The sequence below is a fragment of the Gopherus flavomarginatus genome, chromosome 2, assembly GCF_025201925.1.
Source record: "Gopherus flavomarginatus isolate rGopFla2 chromosome 2, rGopFla2.mat.asm, whole genome shotgun sequence".
In the NCBI taxonomy this organism is placed as follows: Eukaryota; Metazoa; Chordata; order Testudines; family Testudinidae; genus Gopherus; species Gopherus flavomarginatus.
This window is the reverse complement of record NC_066618.1, coordinates 190,634,222-190,651,732: the sequence shown is the minus strand read 5'-3', so window position 1 is coordinate 190,651,732 and position 17,511 is coordinate 190,634,222.

Below are 17,511 nucleotides of genomic sequence, written 5' to 3'. Positions count from 1 at the left end.
CCTTACTCTTTAGCTTATTTTGTTCAGTGCAAAGTGAATGACTAATAAAATTGGATGATTGGGTATGTATAAATCTTACTCATTTTGCTTCAGCCTAAGACTGTGAACAGTTACACATGTAAAAAGAGAGAGGCAGGATGGTCCAGTGGCTGCCTAGGATTTGGAGACCAGGGATCAAGTCCCTGTTCCATCACAGACTTCCTGTGTGATCTTGGGAAGTCACTTGTCTCTCTATGCATCCATTCCCCATCTGTTAAAAAAAGTGAGGATAATTGTACTTCCATACCCCAAAGGGGTGTTATAAAGATAAATACATCCAACACTGTGTGGTGCTCAGATTCTTTACTCAGATACTTACATTAGCATAGTAATAGGGCCCATAAGTTTCTTAGATTGAATGTAAATTTCACGACTTTTGAATACTTAATAATATTTAGGTTGTGAACTCTTTGGGGCGGGGACTAATACTTGGTGTTTGTCCAGTGCCTATCATAATGGTCCCTGGTCTTGGTTGGTCTCTAAGTGCTACCATGACACAAATTAATAATAAATAAAATAATAATAATAACATAAGCTTTAGCATTCTCTTAATGATTTTGTTTCCAGCAGATACTTCCACACAAGCATCCCGGTCTCTCAAAAAAAAAAAAATTTCAAAGGAGAGTTTGAAACTTGTCTAGATTTTTCCCATTTCATCATCACAATAACTCAGTAGGAAATTTTGGTTCAATTACATTTAACCAAGGGAGTATTTTTCATAACAGTGGCATCCACACATTCTAATTCTATGGTGATCCACTCCCACGTGTAACATATCACTACTCTTTTAGAAGATCCTCCTGGTTTAGTTGTTTTGTATATTATTATTCACATCTTCAGTGTTGATGTAAAATGATTTTGTCAGTTAACTTGGGGAGGGTGGCAGGAATTATCTGCACTATTGCTAGAAGATTTAAGATCCTATCTCTGAGTGTCCACTCCATCTTTTCACACCATGCTGCTAAAAGAATGTGTTTGAGGAAAACAAATTTTTCTTCCCTGAATGCAAGAATAGAGACAATATGAATGAAGATCTAATGACTAAAAACATAGCACATTTTATGATAACTCTAGTGGCTTTCGGTAGTTAACAGAGACCACATACATTGATGCTATAGCTAACTTTGCTCCACCTCATTGCTCATGAACAAGACTAAAAAACTTCCCTTTAACAGAAAGGAGAAAAATCTCAACAGCTTGACGCTAGCAGGATTTGCCATAGCTTCTACAAAGCGGTACTGTAAAAGCAAACACACTGACTAGCAAAGACTTCTCACCAGTGGGAAACAAGCCTTTTAAATAAAGGCATATCCCTCTTTTTTCCAGGGCTAGCAGTTTGCAACATTCAGAAACAGCTTTCCCAGCCCATCCATGCAAAGATCTGAAATTCCGTTTCCTGTGAGAGATTATAGGCCCAGATAATAGCTTTCCCTAAAACCCATCCAGTTGAAATCAACATTCCTCTCCCTCCTTGCAGCAGTTGCCATAGTCTTGCTAATGCAAAGCCCAGTTGAAAACACATGATATTTAAAAGAATTTGAACACACACAAGTACACACAGCAAACACAGCCAGAGAAGATTTTTCACAAGGCAACTTTCTCCTTGCCTGTATTTCAAGACAGAGAAATTTGTGTCTGGTCCCATACGTAAAAGTTAGCATTGACATATAAGTTTTGCCATATCAGTAAGTTCAGGGAAGAAAAAAAAGCTTTCAGCTTGTGTTCCTTCTGACAAAGAGCTTATGTGAGCCCCAGGAAAAGGGCTGCTGCAGCTGTTTCAATTGAGAAACCTTAATTTTGTTACAAATCCTCTCCTGCCTGCTAGCTTTCACTATCAATATGTTATAGTGAATTATTTCATTAAGTAATTCTTGTCCTCTGTACCCTACTCCTCTTCGAGGACAAACTTTAGATCTACCTTGTGAATATTTATACAATTTCTATTCAAAAGACACCTGCTGTTTTCTAAAGGGGACATACCACCTGGGCTCCTTTTCCCAGTCTTCTTCATAAAGTTATATTATAATTGCAACAGTTATTAAGAAAATTATCCTTTGGTCCTTAGTGATCTACTATATTCTTTCCCACCTTCATTCTTAGGCAGACCTCTCTCCTACAGACAGATATGAAGACAACCTTAAGTGACAACAAGACAAATTTCATTTTGTTGTGAACAGCCTTTTCAATTACTTTACTCCTTTCCATTTCCCCTTGCTGACCTAGACCAGGCTGTTAATCTGACAGAGGTCCCTAACCTCCAGATTAAAATATGCAAATTGTTATCCTTCCACTTAGACCAGTGGCGTATGCATTGTAATTACAAGGAAGTGTTCGGTTCAGGTTTACAAGAACAACTGAGTTACTTCTGCTATAGCCCATGACAATATAAACAAAATCTGATATGTTGTAACCAATACATTTATATACAAAGATTCACAAAAAATACATCTTGCTGTATTTTATATTCTTTGCAGTAGCCATTGTTAGGAAATCCAATGACACCTCCTAGCAGTCAATGGGCCTGATTCTCTATCCAATTACACCAATGTACTTCACTGCAACCCATATTACTGCCAATAGACTTAAATGAGTGTAATGGAGGGGAAATTCAAGCATATTGACTCAAGTCCTACTCTCACATAAAGCCTGATGCTTTGCATATTGAAGTAAACTGGAGTTTGCTATTGACTTTAATGGGCATTAGATTGGGCCTTTATAGAGTAATTATTTTGAAGTTAATGTAGTTCCTCCAGCTGTATAACAGAATTTGCTCAGTTTGTTTAAGGAATAAATATCATAGCACAGAGGTACTGGCTCTAGGCTGGGCATTCCTCCCCCAGCGCCCAACTGCTTTCTGCTTCCTTTTGTTGTTGTTTTGCTCTCTTTTCAAGGTATCTTTTCCTAGTATCATCACTGACCATGCTAGGATGAAAGATATTTCATGATACTCAGAAGTTTGTGAAGCCAGGGTACTGAAGGAGGTCTACAAGGTCAGGTCACATTCTTTCCAGGCTTTTTCAAGGGCCATTTGGGGAGACATACCAAAAATCACAAATTTTACATAGCCATGTATTATATTCTGGTCAGAAAACATATTGTTACAGTGCAACAAGATATCTGGAATTTCATAAGTGCAATTTTACATGGCTAACTCAATTTTAACATCATAGGGTGAACTGAGGCATGACCTGGAAGCCATTCTTCGGAGGCCTGAATTAGGAGGGATAAGTATTAGAAATCGTGTTAAACTGCCCTAAACATATGGGGCATTACTGCAGGGCACAGCTCCAGCCTCAGTCATACCTGAAGTTGATAGAATAGAACTATGCAAGAAAAAGAACATTTCCCACACAGAATTTTCTGCAATTGTATTTCACTGTTTACGTATTCCCTAGTGGTGTGGTTTTGTAAAATATTGCAAAATTGTCATTTTTTCATTGGCCAACATTGCAAATGTTGAATTTTTCCATATTTAGCAGAAGCTAACTTAGTTCAATTTCAGTGGGATTCTTGGGTGCACAAGGAATACACCAAAGAAGGATGACCCAGTGGGGCTCAGGAGACCTTTGCTACAGACTTCCTGTACAACCTCAGGCAAGTCACTTAGCTGCTCTGTGCCTCTGTTCCCCATATGTACAAGGAGGAAAGCAGCACTTCCCTACCTCACAGGGGGGTTGTCATAATAAATACATCAAAGATTGAGAGATACTCACATGCTGTGGGAACGGGCACCATATGAGTACTCAAGCTGGAGAGATCATCAGGGTCTCAAGGGCCAATTGACCTACCACAATCAGAACAATTCCAAGTAATGAACAATCTGATTAATCCAGTTTGCACCCTTCTTTTTAGGAGTTGTGCGTCAAGGAATTTTCTGGTTATTTTATGGATAAAAATAGTTGTGTCAGGAAAGCACTGTCTGTCTCACTGTGGCAGGCACAATCACAGACACTTCCCTGCTTGTGTTATGCACTGACTAGATAGGCTGAGGAGCTGCAGGCTATGATTTGCAAGTGGAATCCATTCCTCTCTTGGCTAGTGAGGGAAAGTGTCTTCCCAGATCTGGACCTTAGCGTCCAAAATATGGGTGTTAGCATGAAAACCTCCAAGCTTAGTTACCAGCTTGGACCTGGTATCGCTGCCACCAGCTAGGAATTATACAGTGCCTAGCTCACCGTGGTCTCCCCAAAACCTTCCCTGGGGGACCCCCAGACTCAGATGCCTTGAGTCTTACAACAAAGGGAAATAGCCCCCTCCCCTTGTTTCCTTGTTACTTCCTCCCAGGCTCCCCTCCCTGGACGACCCTAGGAGATTCCCTGCTTCCAGTCCTGGAAACACAAGTACCGAGAGATCTAATCTCTCCCCCTTACCCAGAGGGTATGCAAAGTCAGGCTTAGTAAATCTAACACAGAGAGATTTTCCCCCTGACTTCTTCCTCCCACCAATTCCCTGGTGAGCTGCAGACTCAATTCCCTGGAGTCCCCACTAAAGAAAAACTCCAACAGGTCTTAAAAAGAAAGCTTTATATAAAAAGAATGAAAAAGGACATAAAATATAGTCTCTGTATAACGGTGACAATATACAGGGTCAATTGCTTGAGAAAAAAAAGTGAATAAACAGCCTTATTCCAAAAGAATACAATTTAACACATTCCAGCAACTACACACATGTAAATACAAAAGAAAACAATATAAACCTATTGTCTTACTATCCTTGTACTTACAACTTGGAAACAGAAGATTAGAAAGCCAGGAGATAGAAAAATCACTCTCAGAGCCAAGAGAAGGAACAGACCCAAGACAAAAAACAAAGCTATTCTTATAGTTGACTTATCAATGATTTCCTTTGAGAGGGCAAGAAGCCAGCTTTTCTGAAAGTAGCACTTGTTAGACCCAGAGGTTCAACCACATATATAAAGATGAGGTGAACAGAGAGTGAGAACCTGAGAGTTCTGCATCTGCACTAAGTGGGATTCTAGATCTAGAACATACTGTATCTTAAAGAACTGTAATTTGCCAGTGAATTTGCCATTGTTAAAGATGCCTGAAGGCTGGTTTTTCATACTTCAAGGGTGCCTCCCTATCCCCTTAGCTTCTGAGAGGAGATCACAGTAACTAAAATTAAGATAAATTCTCACATTTATCCACAGGATAAGTACAATATAGGCAGTAACAACACAATGAGCACCCTGCCCTATCAATGATCCTCAAGTCCAATTTGAGTGGACCGTTCGGTGGGTGTGAAGGTGGTAACAAGCGTGAACCAAGATACTCCAAACCTTACTCAAAACATATTCAAGCTCAAGTCCTATTTAAGTTGGAGGATTTTGGCTGAGTAAGTCTCAGATAATAACTACAGAATTTGGCACAATAAAATACTTTGCACTTCGATACTAAATATCGCTAACTATTTTACAAACATTAAGAACTTAACCCCTCATTTGTTGGTTTCTGTGTTGTGGACAGCTGTGCATTGAAATCAACCTGAGACCAACTCATTTTGTGTAGGTTACCTAACACCCAACAGATGGTAACAGCTTTTCATGAACACCAACAATGGCTACATTCACACTAATGAATTAAAGGTGAAGGCCTTGTATCCCATTACCAGTCCCTAAGCTATCTACTTCCTACAAAACAATATTGTCTGGGATTCCCATTATTAACTACAGCATTTCTATTTAGAATATTTGATAGAAGTCTGGATAACTAATTTTAGAGAAAAGATCAATTAAACTGTTACAATTTCCTTGTTAGATTAATATTATAAACTTTTAAAGGCAGTCTTAATTTGGCATCATTAATAACTGGAATATCAGTCATGAGTTCTGTTGTTCCCTTAAACCAAAGATGATTAACTCCACTCTTTCTCAAAGGTATAATTTTGCAAAGGATAAAAAACACAGAAGTACAACCAATTATAATACTAACAATGTTGCTTTTGTGTATGGCTTTATGAGCAGGACTGCATCAATCCAATGAGTATCTATAGTTTCATACATTGCTACCCCCATATTCCTAATTAAATGGGAGGCATATTTGTAATGAAATTCAAATTTGTTTAAAATTTTAGCATTTATATATATTTACATACCTATTTTCAAACAAAATTGTTTTTATTGAATGAGTTTCTTATATTTATGAGACAAAGACTCACAAAAGTGAACAATTTCAAATATGTAAAAATGGGGCAAAATATAACTGTAGAAAATTCCACACAAAACTGTTCCTAGGATTTGTCACAACACTTTATTTAACCCAGTAGTCCCGTGGCATCATAAAGGATCTCAGAGATCAAAAACCTGTAATGCTCCCATGATGCTGAAACTATGTCTTTCCACAGAGCGGACAGTCCTCTTCTAGGCTGCCCTTTCAGGGCTGTCTGTTTATCACTATCCCCTAACTGCTGACACACCTGTTCTCTGCTGTTCACAGTGAGTGTGCTGCTCTACCCTCTCCCCAGTGCTGGCTACCACAGCTTTAAAACACATGCCAGCCAGTTTTCAGGATCTCACTGCCTGCCCAACTTCCTGGATGACTGCTGCTCCATTGCCACCCATCTGTCTGGATGCCTCTGCGAAAGAGCATCTCCAAAATCACTACACTGTAGCCCAGGTCTAATTGCCTATGTGTTTTTTGTGGTCTAGCACAGACTTTGTACCTGGGTGTACAACCCAAAAACATGTTCCATCTGTCCACTACTCACATTCCAAACATGTATCTATGGAAGAAAGCAGTTTTACTCACAGCACTAAATATTTTAGGTCCAATTCTCCTCTTACTTGTACAGGTGTAACAGCACTAAAGTCAAAGGAGTTACACTAGCAAGTCAATAGGCCAATAAGCTTATAGAATGCAGCGTTCCCAGTGCACAGGACTGTATCTCCTTCAAATGCCAGCTAGTCATCTCTCTCATCCACCACCACGCACACAGTCACACCTTCCCTTTATGTGTAGAGATCCCACATTTTCTGCACTTCATTAAAACCTATATAATCAGATTTAGAGCTAAATATTCAGGCTGCTGTGGGATAGCTAGCTGCACAGCTCCCAATAACTCCCATGCATCATTTCAAATATTAACACCAATGTCTGCTCCTTCCACATGACCTAACAGCTCCAATTGCTTAATCAAATAAAGCTGAACAGAACAGAAAAGCATTCACTGACTCACCATCTGTGCAGGACAGCTGACAGATGAAACTGCTGTCCGACAACCACTCCCAAAGGGGGAGGTCTTCTAGTGATCAGTTGGTGCCTGATCAAATGAAGCCCTGACCTCCCAGTTCCAATTCTTTAGATAATTCTTTTATTAACCATCTGAGCTACATAACTGTTGACCTCAAGTTTCAAGCTTCAACTTCCAACATCAGTCAAGGATAAATAATGGATAAGCCCTTGATAAAATATTTCCATACTATATGAAATTGCCTTTTTTTTCCTAACTGGCGTATCTGATGCCAAGGAAACAATTTCTCTGCCCTGATACACAACAGAGATCTTTGAAGCGCCTTTGAAAGGACTGTAATCCAGGACTTTGTCTACTTGGATCAAATGCCTTTCCACTAATAGAACCATCATGACGTTAAAAACCAGGAACCAGAACCTTAGATTAATATGTTTCAAAAATATCCAGTTACTCTTATCTTTAAATTTACAATAAATTCAACATCCCACTGTGACATTATTGACATAACCTGTGACCAACCACATAATCATTGTTGCAACCACTTTTTATATATTTGCAGCAAATATTGTACAAAGGTTGTCATGTAAGGTGTCTATGGAAAGGTTAGGATTTGCTGATTATGATTAACTGTATGTGTGATTAACTGTATGATTAACTGTATGTGTGTATCATTTTTGTAGTTGAAACCATGAATATTGGCTATGTACTTCTATCTTAATGTGTTTTGATTCTAAGTAGCCTCAGTGAAGCATTTGGTCAGCTTCTTGAAAAGGGACTATTCTCAGTAAGTGCCCAATTAAGAAACACTTAACTGACAATGGACTTTGGGAGATGCCAATCCTGGGAACGTTCAAACTAACATGTAAACAATGGCGTCAGCCTGTAAAGAACTGAGTCATGCATGGACATGTGACTTGCCCATGTGACTCCAAACTCCATCTTGCTGTGATCTTGCACAGGAGAACCAAGGAGTTTCCATCCACAAGACAGCACCTATAAAAGGTTGCTGCATCCCCTCCATATTGTCTTCAATCCTGCTTCTTGGTCTGGAGGATCTACAAACGGAAGCTCAGAACAAAGGACTGAATGACCCATCCCAGCTATAGATGCACTCCAGAGACTTGATTTGAACCTGCAGTTCACTCCATCACTGCTACAAGCCTGAACCAAGAACTTTGCCATTACTGTAATTGATTCCATTTAACCAATTCTAGCTCATTTATATTTCTTTCTTTTTATGAATAAACCTTTAGATTTTAGATTCTAAAGGATTGGCAACAGCGTGATTTGTGGGTAAAATCTAACTTGTGTACTGACCTGGGTCTGGGGCTTGGTCCTTTGGGATCGAGAGAACCTTTTTTCTTTTACTGGGATATTGGTTTTCATAACCATTCATCCCCATAACGAGTGGCACTGGTGGTGATACTGGGAAACTGGAGTGTCTAAGGGAATTGCTTGTATGACTTATGGTTAGCCAGCGGGGTAAAACCAAAGTTTTCTCTAAAAGCAGCAAAGAATCCTGTGGCACCTTATAGACTAACAGACGTTTTGGAGCATGAGCTTTCGTGGGTGAATACCCACTTCCTCAGATGCAGATGCATGCATCTGAGGAAGTGGGTATTCACCCACGAAAGCTCATGCTCCAAAACGTCTGTTAGTCTATAAGGTGCCACAGGATTCTTTGCTGCTTTTACAGATTCAGACTAACACGGCTACCCTCTGATACTTGACAAAGTTTTCTCTGTTTGGCTGGTTTAGTTTGCCATGATGTGCAAAGGAACCCCAGCTTTGGGCTGTAACTAACTGCCCTGCTCCAAGCAATTTTTCCTGAATTGGTACTCTTAGTCGGTCCCACCAAAGCCAGCATCATTACACCCGCCTTCAGTCTTCTACAGCAAAGAGTCTTTGCTGGATCAGAGCTCTGCTTGGCACAGAGGAAGGCAGTGGTGCAAGCAGAAATTATTTCTTGCCAGTACTGCACTCATGAGAGGGACACAAGGGGGGCATGTGACCCTCCATGTGACTCTTCTCTGCCCTTCCCCCAACCCAGGGCCCCCCACGCTCTCTCTGTCCCTTCCGACACCTGCCTTTGTATATACAAACATCAGTATACTTAACTACTCACTTTTTCCCCAAATCCGTAGTATTCATTCTGTTTATATGGAATATGGGAGTTGGGTGAGGAGCCATTTCAGCATATGTATGACTTATTAAAAGACACATTTTAAGTAGAACTGTATCCTAAACTGCTTTATGGTATTGTACCCAAATATTGCATTTCAATGGGGGATTCAACTTCCTTTATAGGAACAGACTCCTGAAACTCTTACCAGTCCACAAAAGTGGTCCATAGTCAAGCAGATAGTCCCTCTGTCTTCAATGGGACTGATCAAATGATTAAGGGTTTACAGGATTAGGTTCCAAGTTTGTAAATTGTTTTGGATGAAACTGACAATGCCTGAGCTGTTAGATCAGAAGGAGCTGTATTCAAATAAAGGTGGGCAGATGTGTGATAAGTCATAACTCTGTTGCTAAGATGAGGACCATATTTTCAGCAAAGTTCTTGGCAGAAGCCTGAGGCAGCTGGTTTAAGGTCATCAGTGTCTGGCATTATAATCTTCACTTATAGTTCTCTCACCAACAAAGTTGGAAAATGAGGCATTTGTTTTCTTTGTTTTGCTGCTCCAGTTCCAGTTAACAAAATGCATGTTAGACTAGTTTGGCTGCAAAGAAGAATTCTGTGTACACTGGGGACAACACCTAATTCCCATCAGGCTGCAAAACTGGGCTGATCAGAATCCAAACATCCTCTGGTCAGTGCAAGCAGAGGCATTCCTCTAATGATTTACACTCGATGTGATGTAGTATGGATGTCATGGATAATTCAGAAAAATGGGGAGAAACAAAATAAAAAACAGTTTGAACACCTTCTGTCCCCCACAGCCCTCCCCTCTCGAGGACTCCTGGCCAAAGTAACAGCACAATACATATGCTAACAAGCTTAAACAAAGGCTTTGTTTAAGTTTGTTAGTATATGTACTGTGCTGTTCAAGCCATTTAAAGAATTAATACCCTTTCTAGCCACGTTCTTCTCCTTTACGGAGCAGAGCAGAGCCCCACACACCCCTCCAGAGGTGGTGGGGGGTAGCCCTAAGTCTTTCCAGTACCCTGTACCTGTTAAAAATACCTTGCTGGTACTGAATACTGGCGGGTACCACCCTACTTGCACTCCTGAGAGAAGAGCACAGGTGGAGGGGACCATAGTGACAGTCCCTGATTCTCTGGCTGGTTCTATGCTGCACCAAGCCCCACAGTGTTTAGAGCAGCCCGGGGACTGCTCTAATCTATACCAAATGGCAATGGTCCCTCAGAGACTGGCCTCCAGCTGAGGACATCCAGAGCACAAAGTGCAATGACACTGGAACTGGAAGGATTACAGTGTAAGAGCCAGCTATGTTACCTCTGTGCTAGATGAGGACTCTTCTAAACCTCAGTAGATGAGATCTGGCCAGTTCCTGTCTTCTTTGTGCCTCCAGAGCAAGAGTTTAACAAAGCAGAGTAAACCTGGCTATATAAATATTAAATGTACATAATAAAACTAAAATTACACCAATTATATTGTGCCTTGTTTGGAATATTAGCATTTTAGTAATATAGCAGAAGAAAAATAATTTGTTTTATTTTGCTGAACAATCCATCCAATATATTTTTTAAAAGACAAAAGATCTTTCTTCAGTAGTAAATAACTAATGTAAACCCCATTATTGTGCATGTACAGTTGAGATTATGTTTTCCACTGTGCATTATTTTGCGTTTATCAACACTGAATTTCATCTGCCATTGATTGGCCAGTCACCCAGTTTTGTGAAAACCCTTTGTAACTCTTCACAGTCAGCTTTGGACTTAATTGTCTTGAATAATATTTTATTGTCAGCAAGCTTTGCCACCTCATCATTTAAACCTTTTTCCAGATCATTTATGAATATGTTGAACAGCACTTGTCCCAGTACAGATCCTTGGAGCACTATTTACCTCTATCCACTGTAAACACCAACCCATTTACTCCTACCCTTTGATCCTATCTTTTAATCATTTACTGATCCATGAGAGCACTTCTCATCTTATCTGGTATCTGCCTACTTTGCTCAAGAGCATTTGGTGAGTGCCCATGTCAAAGGCTTTCTGAAAGTCCACACATACTATAGGCACTGGATCACTCTTGTCCACATCTATGTTGACAGCCTCAAAAGAATTCTAGTAGATTGGTGAGGCATGACTTACCTTTACAAAAGCAGTGTTGACTCTTCCCCAACATATCACGTTCATATAAGTGTCTGATAATTCTGTTCTTTACTACAGTTTCAATCAATTTGCCTGGTACTGAAGCTAGGCTTACTGTTCTGTAATTGCCAGGATCACCTCTGGAGAATTTTTTTAAAAAGCAGTGTTGCATTAACTATCCTCCATCAGATTTGTCACCTCAGGTGTGGGACTCTCCCTCACATCCTCTGCATTGAAGATCAATGCAAGAAATTCACTGACCTTCTGTGCAATGGCCTTGACTACTAATACCAATATATGCCTTCCAGAGTTCCTACACATACTAGAAATCCATTATACCTGCCCTATTCACCCTCCCAGTGAGAGTCAGAGATTCCACCTTCCAACTCCAGACCACATCTGGAACATTACTCAACGCCTCAGAGTACCCCATTCATTAAACATGGCTAATTACTTACTTGCCATAGAGATGAACATAGCCACAGTATATTTTGTTTCCATTTGCACTAAAGGATATAAATCATGAAATGAATAGAGACTGTGGATTTATGATTTACTACAACAATATATAACCCACTTAACACACATCCCCCCTTTTTTTTTCTTTCCCCACTATGACTGGATGGGTGTTAACAAGCCACTTCATCTTGAATGATCCCTTGAAATTTGTGTTAATTACTTATGCTAAACAATCTCTTCCACCTTTTATCTAGCAGTGAAGCTCTGAGTACATTTCCCAGACCTGAAGAAGAGCTCTGTGTAAGCTCGAAAGCTTGTCTTTCTCACCAACAGAAGTTGGTCCGATAAAAGATATTACTTCACCCACCTTGTCTCTCTAATAAAAAATATCTGACATTGTCCTTGTTTTGATACCTTCATTTGCCTTTACATTAATACTGGACAGTTATCAGAGGGCAGGCTTAAGGCTGGTATTGGAATGTACAATGTGATAAGTAAATTCCAACAAGTAAAGAAAGATATTGTAGGATTTGGTAGGCTATTTAAATATTTCTTTACCAATAAATGCTTATTTCCATACTTGAAAATGCTTAAGTTTCTGTAAACTCTGACTTTCCTTGGTACACATCTATTTCACCTTTCATGGTAACTAGCAACCAGAACTTAAAGGTAACAAAGATTTTGTTGTCTATTAACTTGATATATATACATATAGGCCCAGGTTGGAATTTAGGAGTGTCCAACATGCCCACTATCAACACGTGCCTCCTCTGTTCAGCTCAAACAAACAAGCCTCATGCCTGGTTCTCTCTCCGACCTCTCTTTGCAGCGTGGCACTTCAAAATTCCAATAAGTCATCCTTTGCCTGCCCCTCCCGCCCCATTTCAAACTGCCTGACAGCCTTCCTTGTTGGTGTAACCCGTTGCATTCAGAGCAACTACTATGTCCAAATGCACAATTCACTTGCTGCTCATGCTAATACTGACCAATTTGAAACCGTTTTTGTTTTTTTTTTTGTAAAACCTGTTCCATTGCTGGGAACATGTAGCCTAGCTACTCTGTACTCCAGTAGCCCAGGCTTACAATATATTAGCTTCTGGGCCAAACTCATCCATGATGTATCCGCTGAATTTGGCCCATCATTTCTAACTATAAATGGAGATCTACTGTTGGGCTGGGTCCCCAGCTATCCTTCTTCTAAACTGTTCATCCCACCTTAAGCCAAATGCTGTGATGGTAAGTGGAGGGTGCATTCCAGGTGGCATTTATGTAACTAAAGATCAGTTACCTGCAGTTATTTCTCCCCTAGCCCCATTGGCCAAAATACTGACATCCAATTGTTAACTGATGATGATGCTAGTTCTGAAACAATCTCTAATCTCCCTTCTTTTTGTCCAGTGACTCTTCAGTATTGCTTTTTGAGCATTTCACATATTGAAAATATATTGTATTCCCATCACTTTGGGGTCTACTGATCAGTTAATTTCCAGAACAGTTGAAGCAGAATTGAGCAATCTTCCCTCACATCCCCAATCTTGACTGTTATGAATTGTGGCCCCGTCACAGCCTTCTCCCATTTCTGGCCTTATTTAACTAAAACCGTTTTTCTACCACACACACACAAAAAAGCAGCAGACAGATAAAAGAAGAGGAGAAAGCTGAAAAGGTTACAAGCATGGAAGAATACACTGCACAGTTTAGAACTCTCAGAAAAACACTAAACATCTCAAGTACACTGCATAGGATTTCACCTCAGAGGCCAAAATATCTCTGGCACCAGAGTTCACTCTTCTCACTACAAGTACACACCTTGTCATCACATGTTATTTTACTATTAACGTTTGTCACTGACATTTCTGAGTAAAAATAAAACAGTAACTTTTAATCATATCATTGTTATTCCATAAAATGTGAGATTATCTTGTTCCATCCATTTTAAGCCAGAATTGCCCCATTGAATTTGGTAAGGAGCTTTCGAATGGATGGATGGGAGACTATAACCCACGGGTTGGAAGCTGTAATCTCTTTCCACAGTACAGCTTTTAGCCAAGTTTGTAATGGCTTCTTAAAATGCTTCATTCTAAACACACAACATAGTTGATTAGTAACAGGAGGCAGATAACCAGTTTTGCTCTTATCCCAGGTACATAGTTATATTTCTATGGCTATGGCTAACCCTTAAATCTTGATTCAGTAAAGCTTCCCTATTCAGGAAAAGTGCTTAAGTAAGTGCTTAGCTTTAAACACTTCCTGACATCCCTGTGACAGGGACACTGTGCAGTGGCATAGCCAGGTGGAATGAACAGGGGGAGCAATCACAAAAAAAGGCACCACCCACTGCGGCGCTTTTACCCACCTGGCGGCTCTTTTACTGATGGGGAGGCACTCCGGGTCTTTGGCCGCACTTCGGCGGGGGGTCCTTCACTCACTCCAGGGGTCTTCGGTGGCATTTCAGCAGTGGGTCCTTCAGTGCCACTGAACACACCCAGAGCGAGTGAAGGACCCGCCGCCGAAGACCCGGAGCGCTGCTCCATCAGTAAAAGCGCTGCCAGATGAGTAAAAATTAAAAAGGCGCCAAGAAATTGAAAAGGTGCCACTTGTGCTTACTGGGAGAGCGGCCGCTGCCCTGCTCCCCCCGCTAAGGATGCTACTGGCCCTGCGTCTAGGGTGACCAGATGTCCCAATTTTATAGGAAGTTATGCGGGGCATTTCAGCCAAGTGGGTCACTTAGACAAGTGGACTGTCATCTTTGGATGGGCAAAACAAGCAAACTATTGGGAGTCCTACAGTATCTCGGCTGGGGCAAAATGAACAACCAGTCTAGAGCCCTGCAGCCTCCTGGCTGGGGCAGGCAGCAATACTTGGGAAATTTGCCCCATGGCGGACAGAGCAATATGCAGGTTGCAGCCTCTGGGCGGGGTAAAGCAACCAACCAGTCTATGACCCTGTAGCCTCCACACTGGGGCAGGCAGTTGTAGTGGGGGGATTAGCCCTCTGGGCAAGGCAAAATATGAATCTGTCTATGGCCCCAGGGTGGGGCAAAACAAACAAACAGTCTATGGGCCTTACTTCCCTCTGGGCTGGGATGTAGAACAGGCAGCAGCATCCTCAGTGGGCAGCAGCTTGGCTTCCTCAGCAGTCTCTGCAGTCAGCGACTTGCCTGGAGTGTAGTCCAGGTCTTCAGGCTCTATCGTTGGGAGCATTGCAGGAACCAGCAGGGTGCATCCTTCTGCCTCTGTTGCCAACCCTCACTGAGCTCGACTCCCTTCTTTTATCTGGCCTCTCCAAGTGGAGCATGCTCAGCAGGGGAAAGGGGGCGTGGCCGCCTGGGCCCACAATGATTGCTGCCCTTCCCCGCCCCGTCAGCCCAGTGTGGGGTTGGTACACCCTGTCACAGTCCCATTTAAGCATGTGCTTAAATCACTGGTTTCCAAACCCTAATACTTGTTTTTATTTGAACCTGTCAAGATCCGTTAAATAAACTTCAATTTAGTTTTACTATAGAGACATTAAGTGCCTGGTGCTAAACCAGGTAAACCAGTGAACTGGGGTGCACTGCTTTCATGGAGGCAGCGAATTGGTGTACAATGTGAGTATTCAGAAGAAAAGGGACTGGGTACTCGAGTGTAACAGAATGAGGTATGTAAATTGCTAGCCTAAGGGAGGGAAGTGCGGAGCTCACAGAGGCCGGCTGGGAGTGTTTCCTCTCATGGGCACAGGCAGGGCTTCTTCCCACTGTGAGCAAATGGTACTGATTCACCCTGGACACCCCACCTGAAAAGTGTCACACCTTGCCATGCTACAAGTACTATCAAGGTTTTGTAACTAGTCTGTGATATTCTCATTTGACCCAGAAACACCAAGACTGATTGGATTGTGGCCATGCAGTAGCTTTTCTTTTTGAAACACAATCATGTATCAAGTGAGTTTGTGCATCCATCCCTACCACTCTGCCTAAGTCTGCATTTCAGGCTAACCTGGACATTTATTCACACTGCTTCAGCAGGACATGGAGGGCCCAGAGGACCTGGTCATGAAGCAGCACCCGCAGTACCTGAGGCAGAGTACTGGGATGTCCTATTGCACTGACAGCTGAGGGGGAGGGAAAACAGCCATACTGACTACATAGAAACAGTTGCAAGTCCCTATCCATACAGCTAAGTAAGCACTTAAGCATGTGCTTCTGTCCATTCCTATTTAGAAAAGCATTTAAGGCAGTGGTTCTCAACCTACTTACCTTTGTGGCTGCATATGTGTTATGTTTTATGTGGGCTATATCCATACAATAGACGTATATTACCTGTTTGGCCCTGAGGATGTCACATGGGCTGTAGTTATGTGCTGATTGGGCCGCAAGTGGCTGTGGGTGAGAACATAAGGTTACAAGTAAAAGAAAAACATAAAACTCAATCTATAGCCTATACTTATTAACAAGTTACTGTCCTGTCTAATAAGGTATTTCTCACCCATGGTTAATTCTTACAGTGCTTGTCCAGTTCAGAAATCTGGGATCCACCGTTCATGAGACACCCTGCAGCAGAGTCTCCCCTCTGTAAAGATAACAACTTGTGCCATTTCTTCTGATCTTATACAGTTACAGGCATAGGTGCTGACTGTGTGGGTGCTCCAATGCTGGAGCACCCACAGAAAAAAAAGTGGGTGCTCAGCTCCCACCAGCCACCCACTGATCAACTGTCATCAGCTTCACTGATCAGCTCCTTCCTCTTCCCACCAGCACCTCCTACTCACTGATGATCAGCTGTTCAGGAGACACCAGGGAGGGGAGCGTGAAGTGGCGGAGCGATGGTGGGGTATGCTGAGGGGGGAGAAGAGGAGTGGGGACAGAAAGAGGCAGGGCGGGGCCTTGGGGGCAAGGGCAGGGCCTTGGGGGAGGGGGAAAAGTGTGGGCAGGCCTTGGGGTGGAGCAGGGATGGAGCACCCCCAGGGAAAGCTGAAATCAGCACCTGTGGTTACAGGTTATTGTCTCTTAGTTCAAGAGGCCCCCTCTTCAGTGAGCTTCCCTGGGGTTCATTTATCTTTGTACATGCTTAAGTCTCCACAAGATCCAGACAGTGAACAAAGTGCTATCTCCACAGATGCCCACTGTGCTCAATACTGATTCAGTTAGCCCAGAGACCCCACCTCACTGCAGGTGACAAGTCTTACTTCAGCAGTTTCATAAACTAATATCCCACATTTTACATATATCTTAAATTGTTTCCTGCACAAACATCTTGCAATAACCATGACAATCAGCATGTTCTTAGCTTTCAGCAGCAACTACACACAACCCCACCTTTGGTAAAATATAGAGAAGATGGTTGGATGCAGGAGTAATAGACCTGCCTGGGTATTCCTGTGTCACGCAAGGCTATTTGCCAATTACAGCAGATAATCCCCTCAGTTCCCCTTTCCTAAGTAATATTAACATCCCAGAACAATTGGTTTAATCATTCTATCTGTATTACAATAATTTATTTTAAAAACATTACATCAGTAACTATCAACATAGAAGAAACAAAGGCAAAGCCTCAGTGGTGTGAT